Consider the following 27781-nt stretch of genomic DNA (forward strand, 5'->3'; position numbering starts at 1 on the left):
ATTTTCATTTAAATGTTTGCTTCACCTGGGATGCTATCTGGGCATGGGCTTTTCTTTGTTGGGAGGTTTTTGATGACTAATTCAATCTTCCTGCTTGTTATTGCTCTACTCATATTTTCTATTTTTTCATAGTTTAGACTTGGTAGTTTGTATGTTTCTAGGAATTTATCCATTTCTTCTAGGTTGTCCAATTTGTTGGCATATAATTACTCGCAGTGGCCTCCTTAAGAGTTTTATATTTCTGTAATATCAGTTGTAATATCTCTTCTTTCATTTCTAGTTTTATTTACTTGAGTTCTCTTTTTTTCTTGGACCAATGACCTAACAGACATATAGAGAACTTGCTATTCATAAGTGACAAATCTTAAGTGTGGTGTTGAGGGTTTTGGATGCATTGTCTTAGTGCCGCCCAATTCAGCATACAAATACTCTTCCCATAACTTTCTAAAATATCCCTTCCTATTGCTTTTCTCCATTCCTGTTTGTTGATAATCCTCCATTGGTCTGTAGCCTCCCTTACCAATAGAACAGCAGCTGTGAAACACTAGTGGCATCATAATCACCAGGAAAACTTGATAAGCTAAAAATTGCTGGACATAACCCCTGGAATTTCTGATTTGGTGTGGGACTTGAGGATTTGCATTTTTGTTAAGTTCACAGTTGCTGCTGCTCTGCTGCTCTGAAAATCACCAAGCTAGAATGATGTCCTCAAACATGGAATCACCTGAGGAGCTTTTATAAAAATATTGATGCTCAAGTTCATCCCGGACCAATTAATCTAGACTCTGGATGTGAGGGCCTGCATTACATCCCTAGGGTTACTGTAACAAATTAATACAAACTGGGTGGTTTAAAACAACAGAAATTAATTATTTCACAGTTCTGGAGGCTAGACCTTCCAAATGAGGTGTTGGCAGGGCCATGATCCCTCAAAGGACTTAGGACTTCTCCTAACTTCTCCTAGATTCTAGTCAATACCAACAATCCTAGGCACTGCTTGACTTGTTGATGCATCACTCCAGCCTCTGCCTTCACTTCCACATGGCCTTCTCCCTTGTGTGTCTGTGTGTCTATATGACTGTGTGTCCTCTCCTCTTCCTATATGGACATCAGTGATTCAATTTAGGGCCTACCCTAAACCAGTATGATCTTATTTTAAGTGTCATTTTAATTATAACTGCAAAGACCTTATTGCAATTAAGATCACTTTCTGAGGTTCCAAGTGGACATGAATTTGGCAGGAGGGGGGCACTTTTCAACCCAGTAATGGGCCCTCACTTAATTGGAAGATCCCTGAGGGCAAGATTCATATATTTCTCAACTTCCATAAAGAGTCTAGCACAGAATATGATGCCAAAAAATAAATTCTTGAATGGAGGAGCCTGTGTGTTCTCTTCTTCTAATTCAGTCATTACAACACAAAAGATACAGCAGGGTCTTAATTTATCTTAAAAGCTTGTTAAAACTAACTGCAGATTCCAAGGACTTTAAAGTGTTTATCTGTAAGACTAATTCAGCTCTAAATTAAAGACCTTTTTCCTTAAGCAACAGAAGATATCGAAGGTATTTCTTTGTAGAAAGAATGGTATGCTATTCCTCTGCTTATTTTATGGGGCACATACCTATAAAGAACCCAGATTACACACTTCTGAAAGCTTTTAATGGTAAGAAACAATGTTTTTGAACTTCCCATTATGAACTAGAAATAATATTTTCACATGAAACAAAAAATGCTAAATTACTAAACTGCCTCCCTTGGGTTTTGAATTTTGTACAGTGGAAATGATTGTTTTCCAAGAATTAAGACCACAGGGGGTCTCTTTAGAATGCCTATGATGCAAAGCAGGAGACAAGTTACCTGTTGTCTGAACTTCAGCACTGCAGGCTATTATTTACAGAGCTGGCATGGGGATTGGTTAACAACCAGGCAACAAGGCCAAGCAAAATGTGGTTACACGTTGGGAAAAGAGGTGTGCATTCTAAGTGCAGCTGGAAATCAGGGAGTGACTATGGCTTGTATTGGTTGAGGTGGTATCTGAGGATCACAATCAGAGTTGTCCAAATGTCTCCAAGTTAACATTGGCTCTATCATGTTGATATCCAGTAAGGGGGCATAATGCGGTTCTATGAACTCTGCCCTATAACCCCTTTGGAGCAGCAGTACGTATAGTGGAATATATACTGAACTGAGAATTGGATCCTTGAATTTCCATCTCAGCTCTACCACAAATAATTCCTAAGGTGTTTTTGGTTCTTTGCAGTTTTTAAGTATGTTGATACAGGAGTTCACTTTGTGGCTCAGCAGAAACGAATCTGACTAGTAATCTTAAGGATGCGGATTCGATCCGTGGCCTCACTCAGTGGGTTAAGGATCTGGCATTGCTGTGTACTGTGGTGTGGGTGGCAGATGAGGCTCAGATCTGGCATTGCTGTGACTGTGGTGTAGCCTGGTGCTACAGCTCTGATTCAACCCCTGGCCTGGGAATCTCCATGTGCTTCAGGTGTGGCCCTAAAAAGCAAAAAAAAAAAAAAAAAAAAAAAAAAGTGTTGATGTAGGCAATGCAATATAATTAATAACATACCTGAGCTTGTGTATCCTGCTTTGCATTGCTGTGTCTGCATTAGGTGGGGTATCTTTAAAAAAGAAAAAAAGAAAAAAAAAGCAATGAGGAGATTTGATCATTTATTTTCGGAAGTATTTTTTCCATTAGTGTATTTCTGGTTTTGATACCCTTTATGACAGAAAATTCCTTCTTACATACACCAGGAATTATGAGACTATCCAGGTGCTTATGTAACACTTATGATGTTTTAAAAAACCTTTATATATAGTCACACACTCAACAGTTATAGTAACTCTCCATTTTCTTTTTTTAACCAGTGGTAGTGACAGTTCTCCAATGACACTTGAATTATGTCTCCCTTGAACCATTTTCTCTGCTAATGAACTCCAATGAGAGAGGCTGAGTCATCCTATCATTTTTTTTTTCCTTTTTATGGCCACACGTGTGGCATATGGTAGTTCCGGACTAGGGGTTGACTTGGAGCCATAGCTGAAGCCCAACACCACAGCCACAGCAACGTAGGATCTGAGGAACATCTGCAACCTACACCACAGCTTGCTGGCAACACCAGATCTTTAACCCACTGAGTGAGGCCAGGGATTGAACCGGCATCCTCATGGATACTATGTTGGGTTTTTAAGCCACTGAGTTACAACAGGAACTCCCATCCTACCATTTCTGAGCAGACTCAGTTTTCTGAAAATTTGGAAGTTCTTCCTTGGTTCTCTCTCTTATATTATTTAGTTATAAAGATTCTTTAAGATAAAAATCAAATAGGGGGAGTTCCCAGTGTGGTGCAGTGGGAACAAATCCGACAAGGAACCATGAGGTTGTGGGTTTGATCCCTGGCCTCGCTCAGTGGGTTAAGGATCTGGCATTGTGGTGGGCTGTGGTGTAGGTCGCTGAGGCGGCTCGGATCCTTTGTTGATGTGGCAGTGACGTAGGCCAGCAGTTGTAGCTCTGATTTGACCCCTAGCCTGGGAAACTCCATATGCTGTAGGTGTGGCCCTAAAAAGAAAAAAAAAAAAAATAGGGACTTCCCTTTGTGGCACAGCAGGTTAGGAACCTGACATATACTGTCCATGAGGATGCCAGTTTGATCCCTGACCTTGCTCAGTGGGTTAAGCTTCCAGCGATGCTGTAAACTGCGGCATAGGTGACAGATGCGGCTCATAATCCCAAGTTTCTGTGGCTGTGTTGTAGACTGGCAGCTATAGCTTCGATTCAAACCCTAGCCCTGGGAACTTCTACATGCTACAGGAGCAGCTGTAAAAAGAAAAATGAAAAAAAAAATCAATTACAATCAAGTTTATTTGACATATGCTTCTGGGATTTGGGCAAGAGACTATACTGCAGGGGTAGTTGCCAGTCGGAGGTAGCCTAACGTTTACTGGTACATTTCATATATTTTCAGTCTTTGCATCTGGGAGGGGGTACTTTTCCTGCACAAGCCTGCCACTTTGTTCCCTGACAGCCACCCTATGTCATCTTTGAAGTTATACTCTGTTTGGTGAGAAAGATGTACGTTAATATACCTGAAGCCTAATTCTGTTGAGGGAAAAAGTTCAAATTGTAAACTTTTAACTGAAAAAAAATATTTTGGAAAACCAACTAAGTGCTAAAGAGCTTTACATAATTCTTTTAATCTTCATCATTGTTCTCACTGTTCTCATTTTACAGATGAGAAGAAAGAGACACACAGCTACGTCGGTGGCAGAATCTGAATTTGAACCCAGGCATACAAATTCTACTTATTTCCTGTAACATTTCATTCATTAATGTTCAGCGTTTGAGTATTCATTTTTTTTTTCTTTTTAGGGCTGCACCCACAGCATATGGAAGTTCCCAGGCTGGGGGTCGAATCAGGGCTGGCTACACCAGAGCCACAGCAACTCAGGATCTGAGCCCCATCCTCGACCTACATCACAGCTCACAGCAACACCGGATCTGTAACCCACTGAGCAAAGCCAGGGATTGAACCTGCATCCTCATGGATCCTAGTCGGCTTTGTTAACTGCTGACCCACAAAGGGAAACTCCAGGGTTTGCATATTCTTTTTTTTTTAATTAATTTTTTTATTTTCCCACTGTACAGCAAGGGGGTCAGGTTATCCTTACATGTATACATTACAATTACATTTTTTCCCCCACCCTTTCTTCTGTTGCAACATGAGTATCTAGACAAAGTTCTCAATGCTATTCAGTAGGATCTCCTTGTATATCTATTCTAAGTTGTGTCTGATAAGTCCAAGCTCCTGATCCCTCCCACTCCCTCCCCCTCCCATCAGGCAGCCACAAGTCTTTTCTCCAAGTCCATGATTTTCTTTTCTGAGGAGATGTTCATTTGTGCTGGATATTAGATTCCAGTTATAAGTGATATCATATGGTATTTGCCTTTGTCTTTCTGGCTCATTTCACTCAGGATGAGATTCTCTAGTTCCATCCATGTTGCTGCAAATGGCATTATGTCATTCTTTTTTATGGCTGAGTAGTATTCCATTGTGTATATATAGCACCTCTTCCGAATCCAATCATCTGTTGATGGACATTTGGGTTGTTTCCATGTCCTGGCTATTGTGAATAGTGCTGCAATGAACATGCGGGTGCATGTGTCTCTTTTAAGTAGAGTTTTGTCCGGATAGATGCCCAAGAGTGGGATTGCGGGGTCATATGGAAGTTCTATGTATAGATTTCTAAGGTATCTCCAAACTGTTCTCCATAGTGGCTGTACCAGTATACATTCCCACCAACAGTGCAGGAGGGTTCCCTTTTCTCCACAGCCCCTCCAGCACTTGTTATTTGTGGGTTTATTAATGATGGCCATTCTGACTGGTGTGAGGTGATATCTCATGGTAGTTTTGATTTGAATTTCTCTTATAATCAGCGATGTTGAGCATTTTTTCATGTGTTTGCTGGCCATCTGTATATCTTCTTTGGAGAAATGTCTATTCAGGTCTTTTGCCCATTTTTCCATTGATTGATTGGGTTTTTTGCTGTTGGGTTGTATAAGTTGTTTATATATTCTAGAGATTAAGCCCTTGTCGGTTGCATCATTTGAAACTATATTCTCCCATTCTGTAAGTTGTTTTTTTGTTTTTGCATATTCTTTAAGATACTTTTTTAAAATTGTTGTAATGTATACATACATTTTATTTTTTAAACCATTTTCAGTGCACAGTTCAGTGGCACTAAGTACATTCCAATTGTTGTGCAACCATCACCCTCCATCACCAAAATTTTTCATCATCCCAAACTGAAACTCTGCAGCCATAACATAATCTGAATTCCCAGCCCCTGGTAATTACTATTTTACATTTTTAATCTATGAATTTGACAATTCTAGGTATGTAATATAAATGAAATAATACAACATTTGTCCTTTTGTATCTGGCTTATTTCACTAATATGAAGTCCTCAAGGTTCATCTATGTTGCAGCATGCATCAGAATTTTCTTTCTTTTTAGGGCTGAATAATATTTCATTATATGCATGACCACTTTTCATTTATCCATTATCTGTTAACAGTTGTTTCCAGCCTTTGGCTGTTGTGAATGATGTTGCTGCAAACAAGAGTGTACAAATACACGTTCAGTTCTTTTGAGTGTATAATCAGGAGTGGGATTGTTGGATCATTCGTGTTTTTTTAAAACAGAAGTGTTAAGTAAAGCTACCGCACCCTCAAATACTTTTTTTGGTTTTAATGTTCTATTATTTTATTAAAATATAGTTGTTTTACACTATACATTAGGTTCAGATGTACAACATAGTGACCTAATATTTGTATCAGTTACACTCCATTTAAAGTTATTATAACACAATGGTTATATTTTCCCATGCTGTACAATATATCCTTGTTGCTTATTTATACATAGTAGTTTTATCTCTTAATCACCTACCCCTATCTTGCCCCTCTCCCTATCTCATCCTTACTGGTAACCACTAGTTTGTTCTCTATCTGTGAGTCTGTTTCTGTTTTGTTCTATATAATCATTTGTTGTATCTTTTAGATTGCACATATAGGTGATATATTGGTTATTTTTCTTCCTCTGTCTGACTTATTTCACTAAGTAGAATACCCTCTAGGTCCATTCACATTGCCGCAAATGGCAGAATTTTGTTTTTTATGGATGAGTAATATTTTAATTCATTCATTTTATGGATGAGTAGTGTGTGTCTGTGTATGTATGTAACACATAGAAATAACATCTTCTTTATCTATTCCTCTGTTGATGAACTTAGGTTTGTTTCCATATCCTGGTTATTGTAAATGACACTGCTATGATTATTGGGGTGCATACATCTTTTCAAATTAGAGTTTTCATTTTCTATGCATATATACCCAGAAGTGGAATTACTGGATCATACAGTAGTTGTATTTTTAATTTTTTTGAGGAATCTCCATAATGTCTTTCACAATGGCTGTACCAATCTACATTCCCAATAGTGTATTAGGATTCCCTTTTCTCCACATCCTCACAGATATTTGCTATTTGCAGGCCTTTTGATCACAGCCATTTTGACAGGTGTGAAATGATATCTCATTGTGGTGATTCTGATTTGCATTTCTCTGATGGTAAGCAATGCTGATCATTTTTCAATCAGGCTTTTTGTTTCTTGATTTGATTTTAGATTTGCATGAGCCGTTTATATATTTTGTATTTTAAACCCTTATTGGCCATAAAATTTGCAAACATCCTCTCCCATTCAAGTAGGTTGTCTTTTCATTTTATCAATTTTTTTTTCTGTGAAAAGTCTTTTAAGTTTAATTAGGTTTCATTTGTTTACTTTTGCTTTTATTTCCTTTGCTTTAGGAGACGAATCCAAAAAGAATATTGCTTATGATTTATATCAAAGAGTGTTCTGGCTATGTTTTCCTCTAGGGGTTTTAAGGTTTCCAATTTTATATTTATGTTTTCAATCCATTTTGAATTGATTTTTGTAGATAGTGAGAATGTTCTAATTTCATTCTTTTACATGTAGATGTCCAGTTTTTCCAGCAACACTTACTGAAGATACTGCCTTTTATCCATTTGTGTATTCTTTCCCTTTTCTGTTGCAGCTTAATTGACCATAAGTGTGTTGATTTATTTTTGGGCTCCCTATTCTGGTCCATTGATCAATGTGTCTATTTTTGTACCAGTACCATACTGTTTCGATTACTGTACCTCTGCAGTGTATTCAGAAGTCATGAAATGTGATGCCATCAGTTTTGTTCTTTTTCGTCAAGATTTTTTTGGCAATTTTAAGTGTTTTTTTGTGCTTCCATATACATTTGGGGATTATTATTATTACTATTTTTTTCTTTTTAGGGCATACCTGCAGCATATGAAAGTTCCTGGGCTAGGGGTCAAATCAGAGCTGTGGGTGTTGGCCTACACCACAGCCATAGCAACACCAGATCCAAGCAGCATCTGTGACCTACACCATAGTTAATAGCAATACCAGATCCTAAAACCAATGATCAGGGCCAGGGATTGAACCTGAATCCTCATGGATTCCAGTTGGGTTCATTACCTCTGAGCCACAACGAGAATTCCAAAATGTTGGGATTATTTATTCTAGTTCTGTGAGAAATGTCATGGGTATTTTGAGAGGGATTGCATTAAATCTGTAGATTGTTTGGGGTACTGTGGACATTTTAACAATATTAATTCTTTTAATCTAAGAACATGAGCTATCTTTCAATTTCTTTGTATTATCTTCAATTTCCTCCATCTGCGTTTTATAGTTTTCAGAGCATAGGTCTTTTACCTCCTTGGTTAAATTTATTCTTAGGTATTTTATTCTTTTTAATGCAATTTTACCTTTTTTTTTTTTTTTTTTAGGGCTGCACCCATGGCATATGGAAGTTCCCAGGCTAGGGGTCAAACTGGAGCTGCAGCTTCTGGCCTACACCACAGCCAGAGCAATGCAGGATTCAAGCTGCATCTGTGACCTGTGATGTAGCTTGTGGCAATGCCAGATCCTTAACCCACCAAAGGAGGCCAGGGATTTAAGCCACATCTTCATGGATACTACATGGATTCAGTTGGGTTCTTAAACCACTGAGCCACAAGGGGAACCCCTTTAATGCAATTTTAAATAAGACTGTTTTCTTAATTTCTCTTTCTGATGTTTCATTATTTGTGTAGAGAAAAGCAACAGATCTCTGTATTCTAATCTTTTTTTCCTGCAACTTTACTGAATTCATTTACTGGTTCTAGTAGGGTTTTTTTGTTTTGTTTTGTTTTGTTTTTTTTTGGTGGGGGAAGACTTTAAGGCTTTCTATATGTAATATTATGCCATCTTCAAACAGTGAAAGTTTTACTTCTTCCCTTCCAATGTGGATGCCTTTCATTTCTTTTTCTTATATGATTGCTATGACTAGAACTTTCAACACTACATTAAATAGAAGTGGCAAGACTGGGTATCCTTGTCCTGTTCCTGATTCTAGAGGAAAGGCTTTCAGTTTTTCACCACTGAGTAAGACGTTAGCTGTGGGTTTGTCATAAATAACCTTACTTATGTTGAGATTTATTCCATATATACAAACTTTGATGAGTTTTTGCCATAAATGAAAGTTGAATCTTGTCAAATGCTTTTTTTGCATCTATTGATATGATCATGATTATTATCTGTGTTTTGTTAATTATTATCTGTGATTTGCTAATATTGAAACATCCTTGCATACTTGGGATAAATTCCACTTGATCATGGTGTATAATCCTTTTTATATACTTTACATTTTGTTTGCTAATATTCTGTTGAAGATTTTTGCATCTATATTCACTAGATGTACTGGCCTATAACTTCCTTTTTTTTTTTTTTTTTTTTTTTTTGTAGTGTCTTTGTCTTGTTTTGGTATCAGAGTAATACTAGCCTTATAGAATGAATTTGGGAGAGTTCTATCCTCTCCACTTTTTCTGGAATAGCTTTAAAAGTATAGATAATATGTTTTTATATTTTTGGTGGAATTACTCTGTGAAACCATCTTGCTCCTGGGCTTTTGTTTGCTGGGTTTATTTTTTATTAATTAAATTTCACTACTAGTGATCATCTGTTCAGATTGTCTTTTCCTGATTGGGTCTTGGGAGTCTGTATGTTTCTAGAAATTTGTTTATTTCTAGTTTGTCAAATTTGTTGGCATATAAATGTTCAGTGTCCCCTTATTTTTTGTAACTCAGTGATATTGGTTGTTATTTCTTCTTTTTATTTCTTATTTTGTTTACTGGCTCCTCTCTCTTTTTTTCTTGATTAGCCTGGATAAAAGTTTATCAATTTTATCTTTTAAAAAAAACAGCTCTTGCTTTCATTTTTATTTATTTCCTTCTTGATCTTTATTATTTTCTTCCTTTTGCTGACTCTGGGCTTTGTTTTTTCTTCTTCCTTTTTAATTCTTGTAGATAGTTAAGATAGGTTGTTTGTTTCATATTTTGTTTTTTTGTTTTCTCAAGGTAGGCCTGTATCACTATAAACTCCCCTCTTAGAACTGCTTTTGCTGCATCCCATAGATTCTGGAAAGTTGTGTTTCCATTTTCCTTTGTTTGAAAGTTATTTTCTGACTCCCTCTTTGATTCTTCATTGACCCATTGGTTTTCTATAGCATGTTGTTTAATCTCCATATCTGAGGTTTTCCCTTTTTTCTTCCTGTAATTGATTTCTAGTTTGATACCATTGTGGTTGCCAAATATGATTGAAAGAATTTCTATTTTCTTGATTTTGTTGAGACTTGTTTTGTGGCCTAGTATGTGATGTACCCTGGAGAACATTCCATGTGCACTTGAAAAGAATATATCTTCTGTGGTTTTTGAGTGGAATGTCCTATAGATATCTAGCAAGTTCGGCTGATCTAGTGTGTCATTTAAGTACACTGTTTCCTATTGATTTCCTGTCTGGATAATCTGTCCATTGGCTTAAATAGGCTGTTAAAGTCCCCTACTATTATTATATTATTGTCAATTTCTCCCTTTCTGTCTGTTAATATTCATTTTATATGTTTATGTGCTCCTGTATTTGGTACATATATGTTAATAAGCACATACACACTTCTCACAAGTGGAGTCCCGGCTTCCCACAGCTCTCCTATTAGTCCCACCAGCCCTGAAAACAGCCTAGGGAACTCATCTTTCCCATGTTGGACCCCAGGACTGGGACACCTGATGTGTGGTTCAAACTGCTCACTCTGCAGGGTGGATCACTACCCAAGTAATCTTCCTCCTCATCCGAGTTCCCTCCCAAAGGCACAGGTCTCACTTGATCACTTCTCATCCCTTCCTGATTCCATGTGGATATTTCTTATAGCTTTGATTGTACAGGAGACTTTTTTTTTTTTTTTTTGGTCTTTTTCAGGCTGTGCCCATGGCATATGGAAGTTCTCAGGCTATGGGTCTAATCAGAGCTGTAGCTGCTGGCCCACACCACAGTTCACAGCAACGCCAGATCCTCAAACCACTGATGGAGGCCAGGGATCAAACCCACGTCCTCATGGATGCTAGTCAGTTTTGTTAACCGCTGAGCCACAACGGGAACGGTACAGGAGTCTTTCCACCAGACTCCAATTAGTTTTCAGTGAGAATTTTTCCACATGTAGATATATTTTTGATGTGTTTGTGGGGGGAGGTAAGTTCTGCATCCTCCTACACTACCATCTTGAGCTCCTCCCCTTAAATACTTTTTTTTGGGGGGGCCATGCCCATGGCATAGGGAAGTTCCTGGGCCAGAGATTGAACATGAGCCACAGTAGTGACAATGCCAAGTCCTTAAACATTAGGCCACCAGGAAGCTCCCCTCAAATACTTAATACAGTTTAAAATTTTATTTCCTTACCAATGTCCCAACTTTTTCATTTCTGAGTGATATTACCATTCTTCTAGTTTCCCAAGCTTGAGAGGCTGATGTCATCTTGGTCGCTTTGCCATTTATCTCATCCTTTATTTAGACTGTATTACCATTATTTATTTCTCCAAAGTGTTCACAAATTAGGTTCCTATATTTAACTCTGCCATGACCTTCACTCAGGTATGATCACTGGATTACTTCAACAGCTGCCAGTAAGTGTCTCTTCCAGACCACTCTCCCACCAACCTTCCAACATCATTGTCAGAGTGATGTTTCTAAAAAAAAATTTCATTATGTCACTCCCTGTTGAAGATCCTACAGTGTTATTAAGTTTAGGCTGCTTATTCTTTTTTAAAGGCAGAAAATTACCTGATTTCCTCTTATCTCTATAACATTATTTTTTGCTTCTTTTCTGCATTCCTCTCTGCCCAAAGGGTTCTCTTTGGTGTTAGCCCCACAGTAAGTTTGCTTTTACCACTCTTTCAAAATAAAAATTTATTTTTGTTTTATATTTTATCCCAGCTGGTATAATTATACATGCTCAATAAACATATATTTGTTTTCAATATTATGTGAACGATATGCTATTTAAAAAGGACAATAAAACATTTGACTTGCTGTTGAGATAAGACTTTTTCAGTGTTGTCAGGAAGTAGAACTTCTCAGTTTTAATGTGGGGGGTCAGTTAAAAAGGTGGCCCTACCTCACAGGAAATAGAAAAGTGTCTACCCAAGACCTCTGAGTGCTTCTAAATATGTGTTGATGGCTCTTCCATAATCTGGAATGAGGTCTATGTAACTACCTTTGAATCAATTTGTTTATAATTCATTCATTCATTTATGATTCAACTTTTACAAGGCCAAAAAGAAATATGAATATATTGATTTTTAAAAATGTTAGACTTATAAGGCATTCTCTTTAAATGTTAAGACTCACAAGGCATTCTCTTTCTTCAGTCTATGTCATTGCTTTTTATTCATCTAATCCCTTGCAAATACATTTCCTATTGCACTTCAAAGAATATATGGTCTCTGTTTATTTACCATGTTTATTAGTTTTTTCTTTCCCCAACCCATGCTAAGTTTCTGAAATACAGGATCTTTGTCCTGTAATTTTGTGAGAATCTTATGATTTAGGGTAGATAAGTGCTTGCTATTTTATGAAATCAGACAAAGTAACATGAACACACAAACTGCAATGTGTGGAGATGGATTTTTATCTGAGCATTTAGGAAGAAAATGCTTTGCATCCAGGAAGAAATCTCTTAGAGAGCTGTTAAATACCAGAATAGCAAGAATGCAGCTATTTAAATAGTTCCTTATGCATCTTTTGCATTGTGGTGTGCAAATTCGGGCCAGTGAATTTTCAGGGCAATACGCTACCCAAGTGAATCTGTTTCTCATTTTAAATAATTCTTAAAATATGTGAAATACTCAATAAGCGTTCCCTCTTCTAAGGGTCTAGATGATGTCCAAATCCTGGATACACACTAGTCTAGGATATATAAAATGTCCTTACTATTACTAAGTTTAGGTGCTATTTGAAAATGGGCTTTTATGTAGTTAATAAACACAAATTTTCCCCCTTTAGGAGGACTTCATAGAGATAGTTTCACACTTTATAGTAGTTTCAAAAATGAATAATTTGACACTAGGTTGAGAATCCAAATCAGACTACTGTAAGCAGATGTGACATCCAGAAGGTTAACCCTAGCATCTGGTATGCCCTCCTATGGCATTATGACATGGGTTTTAGAATTGCAACATTGACCAATGTATGTTTAAGAACAGAATATGTCAAAGAAGGTCACATAAACAATGTGAGAATGAGAAAGGGGGAGGGAGAGAATATAACATTGGAAGAAAATTGCAATGATATCGCAGGCTATAGAAATGTTGAGAAATTTTACAGATATGTACATAAAGGAGCCAGGATTTTTGGTTATGCATAATGAATAAATACAATCATACAGTCAAATTACCTCATTTTCCCTCTCCTATTTATAGACTTTTTAAAATAGGTTTTTCACAAATAAACACCAAACTTGGAGCTAACATGGCCAAGTGCATCCATACTTTCTGCTCTCTTCCTGTTCACTACCTTTAGGTGAGTTAAACTGGCATGCAGGGCTTTTACTTTAAATTGATATTCTAATTCCTGCTAAAGCAACCTGAAAGGGAAGCATATTAACAAAATGTTTGGAGGACTCCTGATAATAAAGTGCATTCTATCCATGGTAAAAGTAATGAAAGTTGAAACTTAAAAATATTCACAATTGTACCAACATTTAATTAGCAATGCCACATCACTGTTGGCACCAGAAAGCCCTGAATAAACTATTGTTGTGGGTTTGCTGATAGACAGCTTGTCAGGAAATGATCAGTATTGGCAATGATTTGGGGCTAATTTCATGGATGTTTTCCAGTTTCCGTGATCTTCCTTTCCCCTTTTCCAAACAAAAGTGCTTCTGAAAATTTCTGTTTAACATCTTTCACTTCGAATAAAGAAAACACAAAACATTCCCCTTGCAGCTGGTATTGGTGAAATTACTTCTCTGGAGGGACCTGCAGATGAGGGGTCTTGTTTGAGAAGCACCAGGCAGAAGGTTACATTCTGTATCCAAGCCCACACTCAGACATGCAATTTGAGATCAGTCCCTCCCCCCTTTTACCTACACACACACACACACACACACACACACACACACACAATCTAAATGAACACAGATGGCTGGCACCCAGAGTAGGCATCTAGGAAAACAGCCTCAGGCCTCTCTGGTTGCTGTCATTTCATTCTACAAATATAGAAAGTCTTCAAGATGTCTGTGTTTTTTCTTAATCTGAGATCACTCCCGTTTTAGTGTCTATCCACTTCCTGTTGGGAAATGTACCAGAAGCATCAGAAAGATCCAAAGATTGATCTGAGTAAAATAAAACATTCATTTAAACTCACTGGTTATACAGTATTATCTTTAACAAAAGCTATATTATGATAAAATCCATATCAGTTTCTAAGAGGCGATGTTTTTCCTCCAGAGCTGAATAACGTCACCTGATCTATTTGTTTCTCTGTGTGAAATAAATTAACTTTTCAAATGTAATATAAAAGAAGACAGAACCAAACTTCACAAATGTTGACAAACAATCTAAATCATTACACTTCCCAAATCAAATGGAACATATGTTTTCCCCAATTTTTTTCTGTATAAAGTATGCAAACAATTACCCGGATTTGGAGGGTATAATTATGAAGGGGTTGATATCTAAAAGGTTATTATTGATTTATAAAGTTCTCTAGTTTAATCGAAGACAGATTTAGGAATTGGAAAGAAAATACTGCTTTCTCCAGGAACAATAAATGTCCCAAAAGGGAAATGTAAGATTTAAGAGTAATTTTTATAAGACATATATACTGCAGTTTGTGGATCTGGGAGGTGTTTCTCATTCGAACTTCTATGTAATGAACATTTTGTAGAACCATCTCACTTATTGTAGTGTATTTTATATGCCTTAAAATGCAGTAATTAAATTCCTAGAGTAATTTTTGTTGAGTTTGAATGCCTCATTTTACATTATGGATTTATAATCCTCAGTCTGCAGATTTAGTACATATAACAAGTATAAAATATTTAAACAATAAATTTAGTTTAATTTACTCCCCATCAGGTATAAATGTTCTTTCTCTGTGTCTCCAGTGTGCATGCACACACACACACACACACACACACACACACACACACACACAGAGCACAAGTTCATTCATCTAATGTTGGTTAATGTGATATTGCTTAATATTGTGGTTGTATAATAAAAATTAAATCTTTCATGGACTCTTATACTTTAGTTTTATATGCAGGTTTAATTATTGCAATGTATTTATGTAAGAGCAGTCTGACTGTTGTGTAGCCATTGATATTCACAGTAAAAACATATTTTTCTTTTTAGGACCACACTAGTGGCATATGGATGTTCCCAGGCTAGGGGCTGAATCAGAGCTGTAGCTGCTGGCCTATACCATAGCCACAGCAATGCCAGATCCAAGCTGCATCTATGACCTATAGCACAGCTCATGGCAACGCTGTATCCTTAACCCACTGAGCAAGGCCAGGGATCGAACCTGCATCCTCATGGATAGTAGTTGGGTTTGTTAACCACTGAGCCATGTTGGGAACTCCAAAAGAAATTTTTTAAAAATCAAAATTTCTTCTTTTAGGGAAAAAGTTAATTTCCTTTTTGATTTCATCATTGACCCACTAGTTTTTTTTTAGTAGCATATTGTTTAGACTCCATGTAATCATTTTTCTCCTTTCTTTTTCTGTGGTTGATTTCTAGATTCATGCTGTTGTGGTCAGAAAAGATGCTTGAGATACTTTCTATACCTTTAGATTTGTTGAGGACTTTTTTGTGCCCACATACTAATGTGGTCAGTCCTAGAGAATGTTCCATGTGTATTCAAAAAGAAAGTGTATTCTTTTTTTTTTAATGCAATGTCCTGAAAATATAATTTAAGTCTAATTGTTCTATTACATCATTTAGAATCTCTGTTGCCTTATTAATTTTCTGTCTAGAATATCTGTCCATTGATGTGAATAGGGTGTTAATGTCTCCTACTCTTATCGTATTCCCATCAATTTCTCCCTTTATGTCTAATAGTATTTGTTTTATGCATTTGCATGCTTCTATATTAGGTGTGTATATGTTAACGAGTGTAAAATCCTCTTCTTGTATTGATTCTTTTATCATTATGTAGTGTTCTCCTTTATCTTTTTTATGCCCTTGGTTTGAAATCTACTTTGTCTTGTATTGCTAACCCTGCTTTCTTGTCATTTCTGTTTGCATGAAATATCTTTTTCCATCCCCTTGCTTTCAATATCTGTGTATCCTTGGCCCTAAAGTTAGTCTCTTGTAGGCAATATTTTGTAGGCTCTCACTTTTTATCCATTATGCTACTCTTTGTCTCTTGATTGGAGTATTTGACATTTAAGACATTCCCAAAGATGGTAATAGCTAAGGACTTCTGGCCAATATGACACAACAAGGATTGGATTTACCTCACACCTTATGCAAATTGAAAACTGGACAAAATATGTGAAACAAGTATCAGACATTGGACCTCAGAAGCACAGGACTGTTTTCCCTGAGAGAAGGGAAACAAATACAATGAGTCCTATGATTATAACAGCTTAATGACTAAAATCAATTTCCAAGCTGCAACACAGAGAAGAGCAACCCAGGGTCTGGCAGTCTGGTTAAGTTGAAGGATACAGAATTGATATTCATAGAGGCCAAGACCTATAGAGTTTGTTGAACCAGGAATATAGAAGAGACAAGAGAGGAGAAGAGAACAGAAAGGAAGAGAAGGGAGGAGAAGAGGGGAGGAGAGGGAAGGGAAAGGAAAGATAAGGGAGGAAGCTCTGGAGATCTGCAGAAGGGTCTCCTCAAGTTTTTGGCTGAGAATTGATTCATGAGCATAAGAGAGTGAACTGCCTGACACCAAGGAAAGAACCACTGAAAAAGGGTAGATAACCCAATAGAGATGGGAATGGTTGTGTTTCCACCAGCCGAAGGAATACATAACACAGGAGAAAAAATACTTAGAAAGATATTGTCTCAGTAGGAGGCTAAATTAGCTGTAGACCAAAGTTTCATTGAATCCACCCTAACAAAGTTTAAAAGCAAGACTCAACCTATTCCAAATAACTTAGCTGCATGCTAGATTGAAATCCAACACTAATTAAGGAATACAACAGCCAGCAATCAAAGACAAAATTTACAATGCTCAGCATGTAATAAAATTTTACCAGGTGTGCAATAAAGTAGGAAAATATGAACCATGACTAGGAAAAATTCAATTAGTAGAAACAGAAATGACAACGATGATGGAACTAACAGACAGGGACTTTAAATAGCTATTATATTCTCCATATGCTCAAGAATTTAGAGAAAAGCATAAGTATGATGAGGACTGAAATAGAAGATTAAAAAAATAAATAGAACCCATAGATTAATAAAAAATTTAAAAACAACTTCTAGATATGAAAATGCAACATTTATGATGAAAATAATAATGCTAAAACTTATTGAGCATTTACTAGGCACCAGGCACTGGGCCGAATATTTCTCATTTATCTCAGTTAACTTTAGCCTCACTTCTATAAAGCAGGTGTTAAAGATGAGGAAATTGAGGATTAGAAAGGATAAATAATTGTACATGATCATAGAGCTGAATCTCGAAACCTGGCAGTCCACCCCCAAAGCTCATGCTTTTAAGCAACATTCCATATTGTTTATAACACTGTTTGTAATGAAATATAATTCAGTTTAAGGAATAAACCCCATCTGAGGAAGTGTAGTGAAATCAAAGGATCTTATTAAAAATAACATCTTGTTTTGTGTTTATTTGTGCACATGTGTACACATGCCTACATGAACCAGGTTGCTTCCATGTCTTTACTATTGTAAATAGTGCTGCAATGAATAGTGCTCCAGTGATACTGGAGTGCATGTATCTTTTTGAATTAAGGGTTTTTTTGTGGGGTTTTTTGGGGGGGTTTGATAGATGCCTAGGAATGGGATTGGTGGGTCATATGGTAGTTCTATTGTTAGTTTTTTGTGGAACCTCCAGTACTGTTTATTTCTTGAATAGATATATGGATTAGAAGGCTAAAATATCACCTGGAACTTTGTAGATGCTTAGTAAATGCTATTTAAAATGGAATTAAGTTGAATTGTGCAAGGTATGGAAAAAGCTCACACTCAGTTCCCTCCTAAGCACTGTGAGTCCTGGCCACCTAGCAGAGGGCTAAATATCTCCTGTGAGTGCAAAGTGGCTTTTATGAGGGTCCAAGATATTAGAGTGAGAACCTATTTATGAGAATTTCAGTTCTGTTTTTATTTTGGACTTATTTATTCTGTGACCTGATTTTCCATAACATTCAAGTGGACTATCTTGCAAGGAGTGAAAAATTGTCAAATTGTTTCTGTTGCCTAAGAGTCTTCATATGAGGACATTAGGGTTGATTAAGTATGTGAGCATTATTTAGGAAAAAAAATCCCTTGGCATAATTATGGACTCCAGGAATTGCATAGCCTAAACATTTTTCTCTTATGATAGATTGACCGATGTATTTAAGTTAATGTACTTTTGGAATAAATATGACTAATTTATTTATTTCTTTTCTTTTTTTTTTTTTTTTGTCTTTTTGCCTTTTGAGGGCCACTCCCGCAGCATATGGAGGTTCCCAGGCTAGGGGTCGAATCAGATCTGTAGCCACCGGCCTATGCCAGAGCCATAGCAATGCGGGATCCGAGCTGCATCTGCAACCTACACCACAGCTCATGGCAAAGCCAGATCCTTAAACCACTGAGCAAGGCCAGGGATCAAACCCGCAACCACATGGTTCCTAGTCAGATTCGTTAACCACTGAGCTATGACGGGAACTCCAAAATATGACTACTTTATTGATAATATTCATACTAGTATAGTAATACATTTTTTAAAAAACTTATGTGTTTTCATTCATTATCAGTTGTATATGTATTGATTAGAGTTTGATCTAGTTTATTAAATAGTCTTCATATAAAATCATATTACAGGGAAACATTAAAGTAAGTGTTTTATATAGAAATCTGTAATGGATCAGAAACTATTATTAAATTCCCTTACAAATATGTTTCTATGCAAGAAACACTTTACCTGACCTTTGTCCATGTAACCTTGAGCAAGTTAGGTAACCTTCCTCTGCTCCACAACTCTAAATAAGAATACAAGTTACCTCAGAGAGTTGTCATAAGGATTAAATGAAATAATACATCTACTTTAGCACAGAGCATGACACATGAAAATCATTGAATAAAGTCTGCCTAATGTCATTATATTAGTCTTAATTTTATCACATTTTAATTGAAGTACCAATTGTAGAATACTTTAACAGTCAGAAAAAGAGCTGTGAACAATCTTCTTGCTTTGTTCCACTGTTAAGTTTCTAGTTCTCTTCAACTCATCTCTGTCTTATCTTTTTGAGAAAATAGCACAATATAAATAAGTTCATTCTTCATCTCAAATCTTACACCAGAAAAATCTACCTGATCTCCAGCCAGTCTACACCTGGTTCATGTAGGCATGTGTACACATGTGCACAAATAAACACAAAACAAGATGTTATTTTTAATAAGATCCTTTGATTTCACTACACTTCCTCAGATGGGGTTTATTCCTTAAACTGAATTATATTTCATTACAAACAGTGTTATAAACAATATGGAATGTTGCTTAAAAGCATGAGCTTTGGGGGTGGACTGCCAGGTTTCGAGATTCAGCTCTATGATCATGTACAATTATTTATCCTTTCTAATCCTCAATTTCCTCATCTTTAACACCTGCTTTATAGAAGTGAGGCTAAAGTTAACTGAGATAAATGAGAAATATTCGGCCCAGTGCCTGGTGCCTAGTAAATGCTCAATAAGTTTTAGCATTATTATTTTCATCATAAATGTTGTATTTTCATATCCGACTTATTTTACTCAGTATGAGAGTCTCTAATTCCACCCATGTTGCTGCAAATGGCATTATTTTGTCCTTTTTGATGGCTGAGTAGTATTCCATTGGGTATATATACCATATCTTCCTAATTCAATCATCTGTCGATGGCCATTTAGGTTGTTTCCATGTCTTGGCTATTGTGAATAGTGCTGCAATGAATATGCAGGTGCATGTGTCTTTTGAAGGAAAGTTTTGTCCAGATATACACCCAAGAGTGGGATTGCTGGGTCATATGGTAGTTCTATGTATAGTTTTCTAAGGTACCTCCATACTGTTTTCCATAGAGGTTGTGTCAGTTTACATTCCCACCAACAATGCACCAGCCTCTCCAGCATTTATTATTTGTGGACTTATTAATGATGGCCATTCCGACCAGTGTGAAGTGGTTAATAGATGCAGACTATTGTCTTTGGAATGGATTAGCAATGAGATCCTGCTGTGTAGCACTGGAAACTATGTCTAGTCTCTTATGACACAGCATGATAATGTGAGAAAAAAGAATGTATACATGTATGTGTAACTGGGTCACCATGTTGTACAGTAGAAAAAAAAATAATTTATTGGGGAAATTAAAAAAGAAAAAATAAAAAACACTCATATTATATAAAAAAAGAAAAGGATATAATATAAAAAATATTTTAAAAAACCAAAGGGCAAACGACCATGAACTATCACCATCAACAAACATACAAGAAAGGATATCTAACATCAAATAAGCAGTAAAAATTTAATCTTTCATCCACATCAGAATAAGGAGTAGTTATTTAAATTGAATTAATTTAGCTCTGTGAAAGAAAATTCACTATGTTCTTCCCTGTTCTCATTTCAAAGTGGACCAGTGAACACCTTGTCATATTGGCACTTCTTTGAAAGTAGGAGCTTAAGAACCATTTCAGTATCAGTGATATAAACAACATTTTATTAAGAAAAGAGAGGTGCAGCCACACAGCAGGAAGTGATCTCGAGGGACATATAGTGTTGCCCCTTTGGTGGTACCACTGAAGACATGTGGCTCTCACTACTAGATGGGTCCTATTTGGAAACAAAGATCAGCAACATATAGAAGTACTACAATTTCATCATTCACTAACGGTGTTATTTTTTTGTGAGTTTAAAAGGTAAATATGGGGTATATTTCTACCTCATTAGTATAACCATCAAATTATAAATTCTATATGGATTTCACTCAGACCATAAATTATAAATGGCTTTTTGTTGCAGCTTTCCCTCATATCCCCCAAAACATGTTCCTGGACTAGAGATTAGACTTTCATCTTGGCTCCCAGTTTTCACTCCTTCCAGATCCCTACCAGGCTTAAATTGTATTTGATTGAGGACTGGACGAATTGTCTTGCTCTTACTATTTTTTTCCTCAAGGTCTGCATCTTGCTCTTGTTCCCCTTACCACAAGTTTATATCCAACTGCAAGTGGATGGTATTAAAGAACAGTTGGCATCTTACTATGGAACTCAAAGAACCAAGATAGTATCCACTGACCTTTACCTATTACTGCTGCCTCAAGACTATTGAGTATCAGACTTCTTGAGTACCACTGCAATTTAGAATTAGATCTTAGGTCACTATCACTCCTGTGTACATCCTAAGTTTAAGAACTGACCAATATCCTTAGGTACTTGGTAGAGCCAATCTGTCCCCTCTAGTCCTGACTTAAACTTTTCTCCATCTTGCCTTGCCATAGAAGTCCAGCATGCTTGAGAGTTATGACAACATCAGAGTTGACATAGTCCACTTCTCTAAATGGAAAGAGGTGGTCAAGGCAGGTCTTGGGATGTTTCCTCATGGGTCATTTAGTAATATTAACTCCTAGTCAATAGGGAGTGGGTCTGAGCAAAGCTTAATGGACTAATTTTCTTCAACTCTCTGACTAGGGCATCTTAATAGTATATAGACCTTTGACTAAAAGACAAGATTAACCATTATTTTGAGGCTAATGGGGATCGTTCCATAAAGTCTTTGAACTCAGTGATGATAAGCATACTCCCATTGTTAAAAAAGACTGAAAACAGATAACATTTCTGCATTGAACTGTTATTGAGCACACGGAGCTATTTTAACTAAATTTTATTGGATGTTTAGTGAGTGCATAGTAAATGCTAATGAGTATAAATTACATTATTACTATAATAATTTTGGTGTATGCCAAACATTATATTAAGGGCCTTACATGGATTATTTCATTTAATCCTAAGAAATGCTCCCTGAAGCAAGTAGTATTACCTCCAGTTGAAAGTCAGCTTAAAGCTAACCTCAATAAATTTAGGAGCATAGAAATTATCTCAAGTATCTTCTCTGACCACAATGCCATGAAATTACAAATCAACCATGGGAAAAGGAAAGAGAAAAAACCTACTCCATGGAGAATAAACAACATGCTACTAAAAAACCAATGGGTCAATGAGGAAATCAAGAAGGAAATAAAAAAATACCTTGAAACAAATAATAATGAAGACACAACCTCTCAAAATCTATGGGATGCTGCGAAAGCAGTGCTCAGAGGGAAATTTATAGCAATACAGGTCTTTCTCAAAAAAGAAGAAAGATCCCAAATGGACAACTTAACCCTCCACCTAAACAAACTAGAAAAAGAAGAACAAAAAAGAGCTAAAGTCAGCAGAAGGAAGGAAATTATAAAGATCAAAGAAGAAATCAATAAAATAGAGATTCAAAAAACAATAGAGAAAATTAATAAAACCAAGAGCTGGTTCTTTGAAAAGGTGAACAAAATTGACAAACCCCTGGCCAGACTCACTAAAAAAAGGAGAGAAAGAACCCAAATAAACAAAATTAGAAATGAAAAAGGAAAAATCACAACGGATACTGCAGAAATACAAAAAACCATAAGAGAATATGATGAACAACTATATGGCAACAAGTTTGACAATCTGGAAGAAAGGGACAATTTTCTAGAATCTTACAGCCTGCCAAAACTAGAATCATGTAGAAACAGACCAACTGAACAGACTGATCACTAGAAATGAAATTGAAGAGGTCATAAAATCACTCCCTACAAATAAAAGTCCAGGACCAGATGGCTTCACAGGTGAATTCTATCAAACATATAAAGAGGAATTGGTGCCCATCCTCCTTAAACTCTTTCAAAAGGCTGAAGAAGGAGGAATACTCCCAAAGATTCTATGATGCCACCATCACCCTAATTCCAAAACCAGACAGAGATACCACCAAAAAAGAAAACTATCGCCCAATATCATTGATGAATATAGATGCAAAAATTCTCAACAAAATCTTAGCCAACCGAATCCAACAACATACCAAAAAAATTATACACCATGACCAGGTAGGGTTCATCCCAGGTTCACAAGGATGGTTCAACATACGCAAATCAATCAGCATCATACACCACATTAACAAAAGAAAAGTCAAAAATCATATGATCATCTCAATAGACGCAGAAAAAGCATTTGACAAAGTCCAACATCCATTCATGATCAAGACCCTCGCCAAAGTGGGTATAGAGGGAACATTCCTGAATATAATCAAAGCCATTTATGATAAACCCACAGCAAATATAATCCACAATGGGGAAAAACTGAAAGCCTTCTCACTCAAATCTGGAACAAGACAGGGATGCCCACTCTCACCACTGCTCTTCAACATAGTTTTGGAAGTCCTAGCCACAGCAATTAGGCAAACAAAAGAAATAAAAGGCATCCATATAGGAAGAGAAGAGATGAAACTGTCACTATATGCAGATGACATGATACTATACATAGAAAACCCTAAGGACTCAACCCAAAAACTACTTGAACTGATTAATAAATTCAGCAAAGTAGCAGGATATAAGATTAACACTCAGAAGTCAGTCGCATTTCTGTATACCAGCAATGAAATATTAGAAAAGGAATACAAAAATACGATACCTTTTAATTTTGCACCTCACAAAATCAAATACCTTGGAATACACCTGATGAAAGAGGTAAAGGACCTATATGCTGAGAACTATAAAACTTTAATCAAAGAAATCAAAGAAGATGTAAAGAAATGGAAAGATATTCCATGTTCCTGGATTGGGAAAATCAATATTGTAAAAATGGCCATACTACCCAAAGCAATCTACAGATTCAATGCAATCCCTATCAAATTACCCATGACATTTTCCACAGAACTAGAACAAACAATCCAAACATTTATACGGAACAACAAAAGACCCAGAATCGCCAAAGCAATCCTGAGAAACAAAAACCAAGCAGGAGGCATAACTCTCCCAGACTTCAAGAAATACTACAAAGCCACAGTCATCAAAACAGTATGGTACTGGTATCAAAACAGACAGACAGACCAATGGAACAGAATAGAGAATCCGGAAATAAACCCAAACACCTATGGTCAATTAATCTTTGACAAGGGAGGCAAGAACATCAAATGGGAAAAAGAAAGTCTATTCAGCAAGCATTGCTGGGAAACCTGGACAGCTGCATGCAAAGCAATGAAACTAGAACACACCCTCACACCATGCACAAAAATAAACTCCAAATGGCTGAAAGACTTAAATATACGACAGGACACCATCAAACTCCTAGAAGAAAACATAGGCAAAACACTCTCTGACATCAACATCATGAATATTTTCTCAGGTCAGTCTCCCAGAGCAATAGAAATTAGAGCAAAAATAAACCCATGGGACCTCATCAAACTGAAAAGCTTTTGCACAGCAAAGGAAACCCAAAAGAAAACAAAAAGACAACTTACAGAATGGGAGAAAATAGTTTCAAATGATGCAACCGACAAGGGCTTAATCTCTAGAATATATAAACAACTTATACAACCCAACAGCAAAAAACCCAATCAATCAATGGAAAAATGGGCAAAAGACCTGAACAGACATTTCTCCAAAGAAGATATACAGGTGGCCAGCAAACACATGAAAAAATGCTCAACATCGCTGATTATAAGAGAAATTCAAATCAAAACTACCATGAGATATCACCTCACACCAGTCAGAATGGCCATCATTAATAAATCCACAAATAACAAGTGCTGGAGGGGCTGTGGAGAAAAGGGAACCCTCCTGCACTGTTGGTGGGAATGTATACTGGTACAGCCACTATGGAGAACAGTTTGGAGATACCTTAGAAATCTATACATAGAACTTCCATATGACCCCGCAATCCCACTCTTGGGCATCTATCCGGACAAAACTCTACTTAAAAGAGACACATGCATGTTCATTGCAGCACTATTCACAATAGCCAGGACGTGGAAACAACCCAAATGTCCATCGACAGAGGATTGGATTCGGAAGAGGTGGTATATATACACAATGGAATACTACTCAGCCATAAAAAAGAATGACATCATACCATTTGCAGCAACATGGATGGAACTAGAGAATCTCACACTGAGTGAAATGAGCCAGAAGGACAAAGACAAATACCATATGGGAATCTAATATCCAGCACAAATGAACATCTCCTCAGAAAAGAAAATCATGGACTTGAAGAAAAGACTTGTGGCTGCCTGAGGGGAGGGGGGGGGAGTGGGAGGGATTGGGAGCTTGGGCTTATCAGACACAACTTAGAATAGATTTACAAGGAGATCCTGCTGAATAGCATTGAGAACTTTGTGTAAATACTCATGTTGCAACAGAAAAAGGGTGGGGAAAAAATGTAATTGTAATGTATACATGTAAGGATAACTTGATCCCCTTGCTGTACAGTGGGAAAAAAAAAAGTCAGCTTAAAGAGGCTAAGTAATTTTTTTAGGGTCACTAATAGAGCCATAACCCAACCCCCCAATTCAATGCCTGTGGTCTAAGCCACTGTACAATATTGTATCTCTATCACAAAGAAAATTTTCCTTGAAATGTGTTCAAAAATTAAATGTAGATTTTTAACAAGGATTTTGTTTTCTTGCTATTAATAAATGGAAGTAGTTTGGAATACAGGTTAAGACTGCAGATCCTGAATTGAGACAGCCTGAGTTTGAATCTGTTACTTAACTACTTACTCTGTTACTTACTACTTTTGTGATTCAGCAAATGGCTTAAATCTCTGTGCCTCAGTTTTGCATCTGTAAAAATGGATAATAGGCTTGTGAGATCCAATTAATATGTAAAATGATACATGTAAAAACATATAACACATGTGAAATGTTTAGAATAAGTCTTGGTTTATAGCAAATGTTTTTTAAAAACCCCACAAGCTATTATTTGGGTTATGTGAAATACCCTGATATGTTTTCCACCCCCGCATTTTCCAGTGAAATATAAATTCCAGGCCAACAGAAAAGGTTTCTAGCCAATGATTTCATGCTGAAGTTGACTGGCATCCTATAGTCATCCATGCAACACATGTCTGAGTGCCTTCTATGTGTAGGACATTTGCCTGGCACCGTCATTGTGTTCTGAGTTAGGAGCCAAATGAGTGTGGACTAGCTAAATTACTTCACCATAAGAGATATACTACAGTAGATGTTTCATTCTGATTTAGCCCTATAAATTAGATTGTATTTCTTGGTTTCTGTAAGGTCTCCTATCCTTATCAGTCCACTCGAAAACCCAGCACAGATAATTCCTTTTTAAACAATTATTATTATTATTCAAGTATAGGTGATTTACAATGTTTCCTCAAATCCTGTTGTACAACAAAGTGACCCAATCACACACATTTCCCTGTGCTGTACAGTAGGTTCCCATTGCCCATCCATTCCAAATATAACAATTTGCATCCAAAAAACCCCTAAAATGCCCATTCATCCCACTCCCTCCCCTTTCTTTCCCCTTTGGGAATCCCAAGTCTGCTCTTCTTGGCCATGATCTGTTTCAGTTTTTTGTTTGTTTGTTATTTTTAGATAGGATTATCTGTTCCATATTTTAGATTTCACAAATAAGTCATATCGTATGGTATTTGTCGTTTCTTTTTGGCTTACTTCACTTAGTATGAGAGGCTCTAGAACCATCCATTGTACTGCAAATGGCAATAGTTTGTCTTTTTATGGCTGATTAATATTCCATTGTATATATATATAAAACATCTTCTAAATCCATTCATCTCTCAATGGACATTTAGGTTGTTCCCATGACTTGGCTATTGTGAATAGTTCTGCTATTAATATAGAAGTGAATGCATTTTTTCAATGAAAGTTTTGTCCAGATATATACCCAGTAGTGGAATTGCTAGATCATATGGTAGCTATATATTTAGTTTCCTGAGGTACGTTCATACTGTTTTCCATACTGGTTGTACCAATTTACATTCCCACAAACATTGGATCAGGGTACTTTTTTCTTCACATCCTCTCCAGCAATTGTTATTTGTTGACTTGTTAATAATGGCTATTCAGACTGGTATGAGGTGGTACTTCATTGTAGTTTTGATTTGCATTTCTCTAATAATTAGTGAAGTTGAGCAATTTTTCATGTGCCTGTTGGCCATCTGTGTATCTTCTTTGGAGAAATGTCTAGGTCTTCTGTCCATTTTTTAATTGGGTTGTTTGTTTATTTGTGCCTTTATTGTCATTATCTAGGAGGTGAATCAAACAAGATGTTGTTGTGATTTACTTCAAAGAGCATTCCACCTAGGTTTTCCTGTAGGAGTTTTGACCTTATATTTGGCCTTATATTTGGGTCTTTAATCTATTTTGAGGGTTTTGTGTGTATGTATAAAGTGTTAGATAGTATTCTACTTTCATTCTTTTACATGTAGCTTTCCAGTTTTCACCATTTATTGAAGAGGTTCTCTTTCTTCCACTGTATGTTCTGTCCTTCTTTGTCATAGATTAGTTGACCATTGGTACTTGGGTTTATATCTGGGCTTTCTATCATGTTCCATTGATCCATATTTCTGTTTTTGTGCCAGTACCATATTGTTTTGATGACCGTAG

At 36.5% G+C, this 27781-nt stretch overlaps 1 protein-coding gene across 4 annotated transcripts in view; it reads right to left on the reverse strand.

Annotated features, from left to right (window-relative positions):
* The window catches only part of SLC25A13 (solute carrier family 25 member 13), a 524650-nt gene that overhangs the window by 354796 nt on the left and 142073 nt on the right, over window positions 1-27781 (reverse strand). For 2 of the 4 annotated variants that reach the window (XM_084977076.1, XM_084977074.1), the window contains exon 2: window positions 2583-2634. The exons of the other annotated variants lie outside the window; for them this stretch is intronic. The gene's annotated coding sequence lies outside the window, so the exon portion shown is untranslated. The remainder of the gene's footprint in view (window positions 1-2582; window positions 2635-27781) is intronic. 4 annotated transcript variants of the gene reach the window in all.

Source organism: Sus scrofa, chromosome 9 (genome assembly GCF_054392235.1).
Source record: "Sus scrofa isolate SSC_HxYL_T2T_F1_AM1 chromosome 9, Sscrofa_HxYL_maternal_Yorkshire_Landrace_v2.0, whole genome shotgun sequence".
Taxonomy (NCBI): domain Eukaryota; kingdom Metazoa; phylum Chordata; class Mammalia; order Artiodactyla; family Suidae; genus Sus; species Sus scrofa.